Here is a 12,957-nt window from a genome sequence, read left to right as displayed (position 1 = left end):
TGTGCAGGAAAAACAAGCATCTTTTTTCTGCTCTGTCAGTGGGCTGCCTTGACATCCCCCTTGCAAAACTGAGGACTGTAGTTATGTCCTGCACACAAGGTTCTTACATGACTTAAAATGCCATTTTGAGGGCAGTAATCAGTTACTGTAGCCACAGGCTAAGGTGAAAACTGTGAGCGTGTCTAGGAGCTGGAGCTCCAGGGCTGCTTGAAAGCACACACCTTGAACTGGAAATTAATCTCTTCAAATCCCACGTAAAACCACACGGCAGAATTGGGCTGAGAGGAGCAGTTCACGTTGCTGTATCAGCTGCCTCAAGCAACTCTGACCTTTGCCATCCATGGCTTTCATCAGAACCAACCTCTCTTGCCCTGGGTTTGCTCCTGCTGCTTCTCTCCCAACTTCTGTATTTGCTGCCCTCCAGACCCAAGAAGAGCATCGAGGCTGTTAGGAAAATTCCCTGACCACTTACAGGTAGGACAGGCACTGTTGCACTTCTCCAGCTGCTGTGGAGAAGCAGCTGGGGAGATTTCTTCAACTCTCTCTGAGGAGGAGGCTGAAGGCTTGGACTCGTTCAAGGTCCCCATGGCAGGACACCCACCACCAAGGTCAGAGGTTGGCAACCGTGTCACAACACCGTGCTGCCAAATGCCGCAGGTTGATCCTTCAGCTTCAACACGAGCTATCTCCCTTTGCATGCACAATGCCTCCGATTGCCACACAGGAATGCTTCACACCCGTTTACCACCACTGCTCGCTTTAACACCAGTTCAGATCATGCTTTAATGTTACCCATGCCTTTGGAAGCCAAGAGGGCAATTTGTAAAAGCTTAAGTTTAGTTTCTTTTGTGCTAGATCATAGGTACTGATGCTGGAAGGTAATTCTCTAAATCTAACATAAACGCTTAAAGTTTATTCTCAGTGGATTTATATGGACATAAATATACAGATTAAAAACAAGTAAGACTTTGGGGGCTTTTTATTACCTTCTACAGTAGCCAGGAACATGGGCATTTTCCCTCTCTTTTGTATCTGCTTTCTTCCAACTGCACAGTTCAGAGACTTCATACAGATCAGAGGCAAAGTTCAAACTAGCACTGACAATTTCATTTAAAAAAATTGTGTTTTCTTATGTTCTTTACTCTTTTATTGCTATTTTCAAAATGAAGAACAGACCCTATCAAAGTGCTAAGGGCTGAAAACATAACTCTAAACCTGTCTCTAAATGATACACGAAACCCAACTTTGTGCCAATCCATTTTTATCATCTCTTTGTGGCCATAACAAAGCTGAGAACAAGAGCTAAACAATAGAGAAAAAAGAATAATTTCAACATATTTTTTTTCTGAAAGTAACAATCGGTGACAATAACAAGAACCCATTCAAAAGACAAAATGTTATCTTCCAACCCAGTTAGCATGTCTTTCTTCCTCTCACTCATTATATATCTTGCACATCGCGCTATATTTTGACCTCACTTACAAAGGAATACGCTTGGAACCGACATCTCCATACGCGTATCAGCACAGCTACGTAGACTCCAGCCCATGCTACCTCTCCCTTCCTGGGTCCCTCACACACCTGCTACAAGGAGATAGGTGTTATCAAAGAAGCCTCCAGAAGAGCTTTATAGGAACAGTGACATGGCTAGTTTATCCTTTTGTTTGTACTCATGCAGCCCTCCTGAACCACTAATTTACATTGCTAACAATGGCAGGAGCTGTATTTTTGACAGCTATAGGGACGAGATCTTAGGTAAACTTTATTTATTTTGTTTTAGATACAGGCCTGCACCATTACTTCCTTTTACCTGCTGAAACAACTGGGAGTGTTTCATCATTAACTTTTTTAGCATAGTAACCAGGAAATTCAGCTAGCCTCAGCTGAATCTGTTTACCTTTTAGATTTCATCTGTCCCTCTTAATATTGTTTTGAGAGTCAAGGAAATATTCCATTACCCTCTTGGATGACTATCCTGTTTGCAGCCTCCCACTGGCAAATAAAACATTCTTTGGGGGGGGAAAAAAAAAAGTTTCCATTTATTTTGTCTAAGACATCAAATCCTCCTTCCACCCCCACCACCCTGGACTTCCTTCTGAGTGCCCAGCTCCGTGTGGAAGCAACTGGTTGAAGCAGGAGCTCTGACCGTGGTGGACAGGAGGAAGGTCAGCAGCTCTCCTCCTGCACGCCAGCTGTCACGTAAACGTGCGTGCTAACCCCTGCAGTCACGCGTACCAGCACTACCTTTCTGTTTGTACTCTGCTACCCTTCTGTTTGAGGGCCTCAGCCACAAAAATGGTTGTGTGTTAGGTGCTGTAAACACAGCCCCCGCTGCAGAAAACGCAGCTTCTGGGGAACACAGCCTAGGGTAAACAGCAACAGACACCTACGGGTGGACGGGGAGAAAATGTGGTATTGCTCAGCAGTACTAGCACAAGTGATCTCATCCTAAGATTTCCAGTTAAAGACACCAACTCATTGCAGTACCGCTCCTGTTACCAGGCTAACCGAAACCTTGCTAACTTTTTGTTGCCTGCCTCTACGTGAGCACCAGCTGCTGGAACAGACAGTTTTCCCAATTCTCCAACGCTTCAGGTGGTGAACGTCCTGGGTTTGGGAGCTGAGCAAGTCACCAAAGTCATCCAAGACTGTTCCAAGCCTTCTGCAAAGGGAGAAGCTCAGTGATAACACTAAGAAACTTTCAGCACTTCTCACGTCTCGTCAGGCCCATTGCACTGTGCTTATGCCTGAGAGGTTCTACTTGGAACCTGCTACAAATTGCAGTGGCTGGCAAAAATAAAAAAGAAAATATGAGGAAGAGTTAACCCAAATTCTTCGTTCAAATTCTCTTCAGTCAGACCCAGGTCAAACCCCACGTACCTTACCCTGCATTCACCCTCCAAATGGAGCCTTTCAAGGGGTACAACAGGTTTTGAAGTAGGTAGAAGTCTGCTACACCAGGTTAATACTAATGCAAATCAGCAGATGCAAGGATGGAGGGAACAGCATCTGAACGTGCCCTTAAACAACAACACAATATAGTCATAGCAAAATATAGGCAAAACCTGTCAGCACAACATAACTTGTGTCTGTGCAAGTAAAACAATAACTGGAATTACTTCTGTCCTTCAGTAAGGGGAAGGCAGAGGTCAAGCTGCCACTCAGAGACTCACAGTTTATTTTCCAGCTTGTCACAGAAGAAGCACACTGTTCTGTTTGGAAATCAGCTATCCTGTTTTTAAAGCCTTCAGAGAGCAAGGAGGGTGAAACCTCATCTTCTTTCCTCCTACACCTTTCCATACACAGGGAATTGTGACCTCCAGGTAACCATCCTCTGTAACTGGATTTCTCCCCTCTCTGCCCACCCCCTCTCCAGATTCCTAGAGCCACCTCCCTTTTATTTACTCTCTTAGAATTGAGGCTCTCTCTCGGTATACATGCATACCTCTCTTCTCTTTTTTTTTTTTCTCCCCATTGTAAAGTACTGCAGAATAGCCTTTTTTATGATCTGGCCTAAAAGGAAAAGGACATCGAGCCTGCCAGAGTTTGAGAAGCGTTTGGACAATGCTCTCAGACATATGGTCTGATTTTTGGGTGGCCCCACACGGAGCCAGGAGTTGGACTCGGTGATCCTTGTTGGTCCCTGCCAACTCAGGATATTCTGTGATTCTATGATTTTCTTAAGCTTCCTGCTTAAACAGGTAACAGCTGTGGCTGTACCTCAGCTTAAGCCAGGCCACAAGATCAGTGTTTTTTGAGCAAGATAACAACTCTCGGGTGCTTGAGAGGTGCTCGTTTTCCCCAGCAGGACCTGGAGAAAGAGAATTACTGAGCCCCACCTGAAAATCAGTTGCATTTACATCACTTAGGCTAATTTGAAGTACCACCAGTGCAGCAGCTGCCTCAGGAAGTTAAGACACAAACTTTGGGGACTGAAATGACAGCGTTAAGGGGTCTGACACTGGGGAACCCACTGCAATTGAAGCATCTTCTGGTCATTTCTCTCTTCTTGTAATGACTCGTTCATGTATAAGCCATCGTCAGTCACTTTCCTAACTTCACAGCCCATACAGCAGAGCAGAAACGCTTTCCAATCATAAAATGCTTTTCGGTGTAATACAGCTTCTCAGTGTCACCATGCTGTGGCCTAAAACTTGTGACCCTAGTGAATGCACAGATGTACTCAGCCAGCTTCCTCTGTGATACACACAAATCTCTTGCCTGCAGTGAGCAAACGTACAGGGGAGATGTTACAGATGCAAGAGCCTGATAGGATTTAAGTACGTGGTACTTGAGCAAAGCACCCCTGAAAGCCTGTGCAAATTGTGTTGCTAATGCCCCTTTCATATTTGGATGTGTGGATGATGAATCTTCTACTAATTCTACTTATTTTTGCTCTGGGAGCACCGATGGCAAGCCAACTGCCCGTCACCTCTTTCTGCTTCTCATCAACCAGCGCTGCTGTGAGCCAGGCAGTGCACGGGCCCTGACAGGCCCCGACACAAGTGCAGAGGGACACAGGAAATCATACCACAGTGTGCAACCACAGTGCTTTCTCCTTCGCTGACCACTGTGAGTGAAACGGGTGCCTGGCCAGCCCAAGCGAAGAGCAGGGCACCTTCTGCCCCACTGCGCTTCCTTTGCGTTCGGTGAGGAAGCGACGTGGGTGGGAGAAGAGAAAGGAAAGTGAACCCAAAGCCGCAGAAGCAAGCAACTCGGGGCAGAGACCAACCTGTAGGTCTTTGGCACACACAGCTGACACCGATGGCAGCCGGTCCCTGCTCCAGCCCTGCTCACCGTGCTGTCACTCGCAAGCACCACTGCAGGAGCAGCAGCTTGTCACCGTACAGAGCCAGGTTACTTCCCAGCCCGTGGCCTGAGCGCAGGCGTCTCTACCAACAGACAGCGTGCTTTTTATGTGGCACACAGATGGGGGCTCAAGCCCTACGGCCAATCGCTGCGGCAGGGGGGTTGTCTTTTCTCTTAGGTAAATAGCTCTTCCCCAGTAAAACAAGCTGGCCATTTGTAGCCATTGCAGGTCTGCCGTGGTACAGTAAATAGGAGTGACCTTTATTTTTCACATCATTTCACCAGGATGCAGCCTAAAAGGGCCTTACAGTGCTTTTACAGCTTGCAAGGAGAAAAATAGAAGGCAGGAAATCCTGTGACAGTCTTGTTTCGGTGATGATGTGAGAGACGCAGCAGCAGGAGACAACAACGAAACAAAAACCCTCTAACGCCCAGAGCACACATGGGCAACCTCCAGTGGGGAGCCTGGCACTTCCCAGCCCCTCGCTGCTCCTCCCGGGGCTACCAAAACGCCTCTGGCAGTGGGTGCAGAGAAGGCAGGGATCAGTCCAGGAGTCAACGCTGGGTTAATCAGAAAGGCTCGTGGAGGGCTGCGCCAGGAGCTCTGGGATTGCTTCAGGTGGAAGCACGCAGATTGGTAAGGGAGTGTGTTTGCACACTGCCTCCTCCTCGCAAGCCCTCTCGAAAGCTGGAGCTCAAACGTGGCCGCGTTTGAAGTGGTATTTCCACACCAGAAAGTGCCACTTTCAGGGGTCAGCCCCAGGCCTGTGCCTGTGCTGCGCTGGGCCGTGTGGATGCCCAGAGGGAAGGGAATGGCACGGGAGGGGGGTGGAGGGCGGGAGGAAGAGCTGCTCCCCAAAATCGTGTCCTTCCAGGGCTGATGTGGAAGGAACCTGTGCCAGGGCTGAGGCCTGGTCAGCAGCCCTGCCACCACGGGTCTGCTCCTGCTCCCTGCCTGCCTCACGGTGCCTGGGCCTGGGGTGCCTGCACCCAGCGGGTGGAGCACCGACATGCTTAAAAAGTGGCGCTGACCTTAGGAAAAAGCTGCTTTCTTTAGAAGCACATTTGCATTTACCTTCTTTACCCTGTGTTTTGTTTGGTCTTTTGTAAAACTGCCGTTTCCATAAAAGAGGGATCTTTGCTCAGTGGCTCACCTGCTCCTGGTGCTTATCCCTGCACCCAAGGCCATAATCTATCCTTTCCTGTATCTGCTGTTAACGGAGATTGTAATTTCAGGTGGGGAAGATAAACAGCTGGAAACGAGGAACTCCTCAGAAACAAACACTCTTCTCCATGCAAATCTCTCTAGCAATGATGAACAAGGGAAAAGAAATGTGGGAAGGGCAGATTATGGTTAACAGGTGGCCTGTAGCCCAGATTTCAGGGTGCTCTTAGGGTCTCTGGCTGTTCCAGCAATTAACGGTGATTGTGGCAGCCCAAAATCTTTTTATTTATTTATTTATTTTTTGATCTGTGCTTAGCAGGACATTGCCAACCTTTTCCTTGTGCCTTTGAGCTGTGGTGTTTCCTCTTGCTGGATGAAGGCAGAGGTTTTGAACCTGCAGCTGACTTGTCAGGAACTGGTCCCTCACCCATGGGCTGGCACTAGCTGACGCCAAACTGGACCCTCTGAGCTGCTTCTGGCTGCCGCTCGGGTCCCTGTCCCTCACCTACAGCCACTAATGGTCCCTGCCTATGGACACACAGGTTCCTTTCCTTCCAGCCACCACCATGAGGCTGAGATCTGCAGGAGGAATCATTACTGTCACTCGCCCGTCTTTGCTGTATAGGAGCTGGATTGAGGGAGAGCAGTGGGGACAAAAGGAACCAGCCCAGCACTCAGATGAAATATTTGAATTTTCCACTGTTCAGACATGGATGAGCCAAAAGGGAGCAGCACAAGACTTCTCCCTCTCCTCAGCCCATCCACAAAGGGGACGGTGGCTTCGCTTTGCTTGGGAAAGCCTCCCAGTCGTGTCCTTTGCAAACAACCCTTTGTTACAAATATTCTTGGGCCTGGCAGTCAATAACTGGGCCCACTTCATAACTTGATTAAAAAAATAACAAAGCCCCCATGAGACGACGGCTCTGACTATGCTCAGGGCTCCTCTCAAGCACTGTCAGCATCACGAGCGAAAGAGGCAGGGGCAGAGAGGGGCAGATCGGTAACGTGGACAGGACAAAGGGGCAGCTGCGGTATCTGCTCGGAGCAAAAAGCCTAGGGAAGCTGTTAGAAGGTTTCAGCAGGGAAAACCCTGGGGACACTCCAGACTGAAGAGATTGTTTAGGCTGAAGCATAGGCTTTTCTGTTTTAAATTAGACCCCAGAAAGGGAGTTATTTTGGAATACACACTGCGTATCTTCTGCTGGATGCATCATGGGCACAGCACCTGTTTACCATCCCTGCTCTGGGGTGATTTATACACAAAGGAACTTGGCAACGAACTATCTTTGCTTCACTTTTGTAAAACCAAAAACCAACCTGGCCTGACTATCACAGAGATGGGACAAAGCCAAAAGCTTTCAGCTGAGTGTCTGTTCCCTTCCAAGACTTGGTGGTCTGGATACAAAGAAACCGAGATTCAATTAATCCTGGTGTTGGTTTCGCAAAAAAAAAATAATCTGCTGGATTTTGGTTCTGAAAGAAACAACTCCAAACTCCAGTGTCCTTGGGAAAGATAAGAAAGACTGCTTAAAATAGTACAGTTGGAAGGCTTCTTTCCTTCACAAAGCCTTCCACAGTGTTCCGCAAGCCTGTAACCCTAACAGGCGTATCACCACCGAGTGAAACCGAGTCTCCACTGCTAAAAGAGTATGAGTCTGTGTGCTGTCAGATGCTCTCATGCAAAGTGTTGTCATACTTTGGTCAGGAATCTTTGCAATGCAGTAAGAAATTAGAAGGAAGGGGGGAACTGCCTGTGTCAGTGCATTTTCAGTCCTCCCCTACATACAAGCAGGGAGAGGTCAGCTCGAGGGGCTGGGCAGGTGCTTGGTGCTGGAGAGCCGTAGCCCTGTGCCTACCATCCACCCATTGAACACACCTTTTGGCCAAGACATGGAGTCAGCAATGAGATGTGCAACTCCTTCATGATCCTTTCGGAGCAGCAGAAATGACTGCGAGCTTCTCACCCCTGGAAATGTGCAGCTGAACTAGATATACACGAGGAAACTCAGCGCTGCAGCAGTGAGGGCCAGGCAGCACCCAGGGTGCAGTGACCACAGACATTGTGCCCGCAGACTGGAGCTCGAGCTTCGGCAATCAACCTGGTGGGTTCCTTCCAGTCTCCAGAGGGAACTTCCCTCCTAAACCCATGTTGCTATCCTGCTCCTTACCCTGGAGAGACAGAGCCAGCAAAGCGGTGAACGCTGCAGGTAGGATTGAAGCAGACTGGCACAGCAACAAAGCTCCCCCAGTCACATATGCAGTCAAGCCTTAAACAGAGATGATTTTGCAAGTCCAGAACGGCAGAAGATTTTGAAATTTAAGTGCATTAGCACTGTTATACAAGGACTTAACAGATGCCAGCTCACTGACTAACCTAATAAGCACAGCCTATCCCTGCTGCCATTACTGCTGCCTCACTGGAAGGGCAGTTTTGGCCAGAACGACGTGTGCTCTGAGTCACACGGTGGGGAGGAGGTGGTGACGCTGCTCAGGAATCCACCTTGCTGTGTGTGGCTGGAGGATGATACCTGAAGCGCACGTGCGGCAGGACAGAGAGGACACAGACAGCTTAGCGCCTTGCATTCCTCAGGACCAGTGCTCACCCGGCGAAGCGTGCACAGCTATAACCCACCCGCACAGCCTCACCATTTACTACACAAGGCACTCAACAGCTGACACCATGCACAGAGCACTTCATGCCTGTGTATCTTCTTGCAGCGTCTGAAATGAGACCGATAGAGATAACCACCTCCTCAAACTGACACTCAGCTTCATTCTCTGTTATCAAGCCATCTGATCAAAGGCCACTTACCTACACTGCAGACGTCTCAACCCATGGCCAGACATGCCACATACCAAAGCCTTTGGAGAACAAGGCATCAAAACTACACTTACCCATTAACAGTGCAGGGGTGACAGCCACTATTTACTTCGCAAATTCTGAAAGACTTAAATCTCGTAAGGTGATTATGCCATTAATTAGTGAAATGCAGTCATCTCTGGGGTGTAGCACAGCAGCTGCTTCAGCTGAGCAGCAAAGAAAAAACAAGCAGGCAACGTAACATGGTGGTAGTGCCCCAAAGAGAAGTCATCCCCTCTCCCAGAAGGTATCCCTCTTTTCATGGTAGTGTGTGAATGTTGACTACAATGTCTGGGGGCATCTGTGGAAGCCTGAGCCCTGCATTTTGCAGGGTATGAGTTTTCCTGGGAAGCTATCCATGCAGGGATTATAAGCCCAGAAGGCGTCTCTGGTCATTCATACCTCTAACCTCCTGAAAAACAGATCACAGAGCCTACCTGAATGATCTCCCCTTCAGACTGTGTCATTTTTTAGGAAAGAATAAAATCCCATGAAGACAGCCCATGATGCAAGCACTATCGCTGCCTTTCGACCTGTTGCCCTGTGAGAACAGCACACCATTTCTAGCCTAAACGTGTCTGGCTAAACCCCCTGCTGCAAAGCTCTGCTCCTGCACTGCTAGCTGGACAGAGCAGCCATCCAACAGCAACTTCTGCCTCCGTGCAGGTACTTCCAGACCGTGTCTGAGCCGCCACTTACTCATCTCCTGCAAGAGTCACTGATCAGACCCAGACCAACTCGGCTGGAGATACGTGACAAGAAGAACTACAGTGACCTGGAGGCAGGCTGAGACCACTGTCCTTTGCACGTCTGAATGGCCACCAGCCAGGTCCTATATGCAGGCAAGAGCACTACATGACAAACGCAGGTCTGAAGAAGGCACATTTGTACCATGGCGAATTTACAGACTGAAGATGCACAGGAGGAAGAAGGCTGCTCCCCGAGGAAGCCCATCTCCTTCAGCTGAAGCCTTCAGCCTGCGAACGGTCCCTTGTCATTTAGGTGCAGAGTCAGTGCCAGCGCTGCTCCGGCCAGGTGCTGGCTGGTGCTCATCACCCTTCACCAAGCACGGGTCTGGGGCAGGCACCGGGGATCCGGCGTTCCCAGAGGAGGATTCTCAGAGGCGAGGGCGTTCATGCGAGGCGCACATTAGCCCAGCACGGACCGCCTCTCAGGTCCCCTACAGTCAGCAGAGAGAGAGGAAAATCTCCAGAGTATCAATTAGGGCAGCAGATCTAGCCCGGAGGAGGCTATGTCCTCTGAGAGGGATGGGAGAGAAGTTTTGCTAAACTAAAGACATTTTGCTGACCTTTTTTGATACCTTCTGTTTTGCCATGCCACCTCACAACATCACTGCGATCCTTCTGGAGAGAACTGGCCTAACCCGATAGAAATATTCCTGAAGGGACAGAAATGTTCCTGATGCGGGAGCACTCAGTGAGGGCTCTCGAGCTGCTCCAGCAGTGCCATACTCCACCTCCCCACTGTCCTGCTCACAGGAAATCTGCCTGGGGATCTCAGCACATCTTCAGAGCATGTTACATGGCAGCAATGGCAAATCGCTCCTGTACTATCTGCAAGCAAAGGAGAGAGCAGCCCTGGGACTGTTTTAGTGTATGCTGGAACGCACAGATTCTGGTCAAGAAGGAACACAAAGTTTGTTTTAAGACCCTTCTGTCTTCCACCTCAGGGAGAGGGAAGTATGCCTGTCATTTATAGGAGCAGGAAGTGTCTTACGCTGCTGTGAGAATTAACAGGGTTCCACAGAACTTTCCTCACTTGAAAGGAGTTGGCCATCACATTCCTGAAAGTAGTGTTAAAAAAAATAGAGGGAAAGTAAAAATTTGTTACTAAAATATGGGGGATGATCTGGGAATTTGCTCTCAAAAGCTCATAATAAAAAACCTCCAGCTAAGAACCAACCTCTGTTCTATTTCTTAGCGCTCTGCCTAGTTTTTCCTTAAATGTGCAAGTCACTTCTCTGGTATGTCTGCTTAGAGTCTAAAAGGTTTTACTCTCAGGAAGCTTTTCCTTCACATTCAGCTTAAATGTGCCATTTCTGGAAGTCATTCCCTTGTCTTTTACACTCTAGCAAGCAAAACAAGTGTAAATTAAATGGAAGACACATGAAATCTTTATAAAGTCCTGTGTTTCCCCTAGCATGAAAGTTCCTTCTCTTTGGAGTAGAATAGGTCTTTATTCTGTGCTGTATTTTTCCCCATCAGAAAATGAAGAAGAATATAAATTTTCCTCATGACTTGAATTTAGCTTCATCAGCAGCCCCCTGCCGATGCAATTCATCCCAACAAGATTCTTTTTTTTTTTTTTTCCCAGTGAGCCGCTGCCCCTTCTCCCCCTCCTCCCAATAATTCAGACACGGAAAACAAGAGAGGAATTAGACAGACAGAACTTACTATCTAACAAGCTGCAACTTCAGACCAGGCAGGAATAACATTTAAAATATAAAAAGCAAATTTTTATCAAGCCTTTTCCTCCCCAGAGACTGCCACAAAAATATTCCTTGTTTGTCGCTGAGAATGAACCATTTTTCTCTTTCATTTCTGCTTTCTGTCACATATTTCATTTTGGCTGCCCCTTCTGTCTTTCAGCTTGGGACCTAGGCTGCTAATGCAGAATCACAGATAACTCAACAACAAAATGCCTGTATTATCTTTTTTTTTTTTTTCTACTAGTCTGCCAGGTAATTGCAACCCTAAAAGCTTTTGCATATTTACCACAGAAACATGTCTCTCCTGGAGGATGGGACTGTCATCAGGTAGAATATTTCATTTAATAAGCCTCTTCTGAGGTACAAACTAGGGCTGGGGATTTTTTTCTGGCCTCCTTCAGAGTAAAGGACAAGCAGATAAAAATCAGCTGCTGCAGTGCTACATTGTCAAAGTTCCTGTTCCTGTGAAAATTAACTCTTACTAAGCTCAGAGCTCTGGAAGGCTTTGTCGGTGGGATGTTGATGAAGCAGGAAAAGGGTCTGATATCAACTCACACTATATTTTTTCCCCCGTCCTCTCCAAGCGTAAGACAGAGTTCTTTCCTATTTACAAAGAGAGCAACTACCCTGCTTTTCTGTAACCCAGCTGATGAGCTGTGCACAATGCCAGGACAAATTTTCATTAAATCAGTTCATCAAGAAGGATTACATTTTTCCTATTTGCCCCTGTTTCACAGAATTACAATAACAAAAACAAGGCCTAAACATTTCTAAACTCAGCTGTCCTTTAAAGACAAATGCATTTTTTTCCCTACTTTTTCCCACCCAAGCCTGAGCTAGCAGTAGAATTGCTTTTCTCGGTCCTTGGGATGCTAAATCAAGCCAAGTAGTACCAAAAGGAAGGTCTGAGGAGAACATCTATGAAAGGAACTTGTGTCTTGGAGTCGAGATGATGACCTTCCAGGCTTATGAGAAGAGGCTCGTTTGCTGCAATGTTTAACAGGCTGAAGGGGAATACAGCTGGTTCACACATTTGCTTTGCATGCACCTATGCAGAGGTCATAAACTCTATCCTAGCACGACATACTTGTAGTTAAAATCACTGCGAGTGGGAATCAGCAGTCTCCGACAGGCCCTCAGTCCAACTGCAAATTACTGACAATACTCATTCATCCCTACCAACAGCATCCCGCGTGGAGAAAAAGTGTGTTTGGCCAACCTTGTTTTTGAAAAATCCCTGCTTTCACTTGAAAGCAAAAGCTGGAAGATACAGCTACCATACGAATTAATTGTTTAGGTTAAGGCCTTTCTGAAACCAAGAACCTACTTGTATTGACTTGGAAAGGAAATGTGGACTCCCCAGATCCAGTCCCTCTTCTGGAAACAGTTTCAGAGAGAAGGAAGCACAGACAACGGTAAAAGGCTTTCTAAATTGTAAATGGCAAATTCTTTTTTTTCCAACAGTCAATATTTTATGGTTATTTACAAATTGACTATGGTTTTCAACGCAAGTAAACTCAAAGAGCTAAGGATACCATTTTTTTCCTATCACCAAGCCTTTCTAAGAGCCATCCCAGTTAAGGATTAAGGGATGACTCTCATCCATTTGCAGCAAAGAAGGAAAACTCCCATAGGTAAAATACTTCTAGTAATGCTACTTGAGCCCAGCGTCTT

General features: G+C 47.4%; 1 protein-coding gene and 1 long non-coding RNA gene across 9 annotated transcripts in view; both read right to left on the bottom strand.

The window, feature by feature from the left end:
- Window positions 1-12,957, bottom strand: part of HIPK2 (homeodomain interacting protein kinase 2) — a 135,930-nt gene that overhangs the window by 81,653 nt on the left and 41,320 nt on the right. The window lies entirely within an intron of this gene.
- LOC125180506 (uncharacterized) lies at window positions 1,829-12,952 on the bottom strand. The gene is made up of 2 exons (XR_007159088.2): window positions 12,611-12,952; window positions 1,829-10,638 (listed from the first exon to the last, which is right to left on the bottom strand). It is a non-coding gene; the product is annotated as an uncharacterized lncRNA (long non-coding RNA).

The sequence above is a fragment of the Anser cygnoides genome, chromosome 1 (assembly GCF_040182565.1).
Source record: "Anser cygnoides isolate HZ-2024a breed goose chromosome 1, Taihu_goose_T2T_genome, whole genome shotgun sequence".
NCBI classification, from domain to species: domain Eukaryota; kingdom Metazoa; phylum Chordata; class Aves; order Anseriformes; family Anatidae; genus Anser; species Anser cygnoides.
Note: the sequence above shows the minus strand (reverse complement) of the source record. Positions and strands in the feature narration are given on the sequence as shown.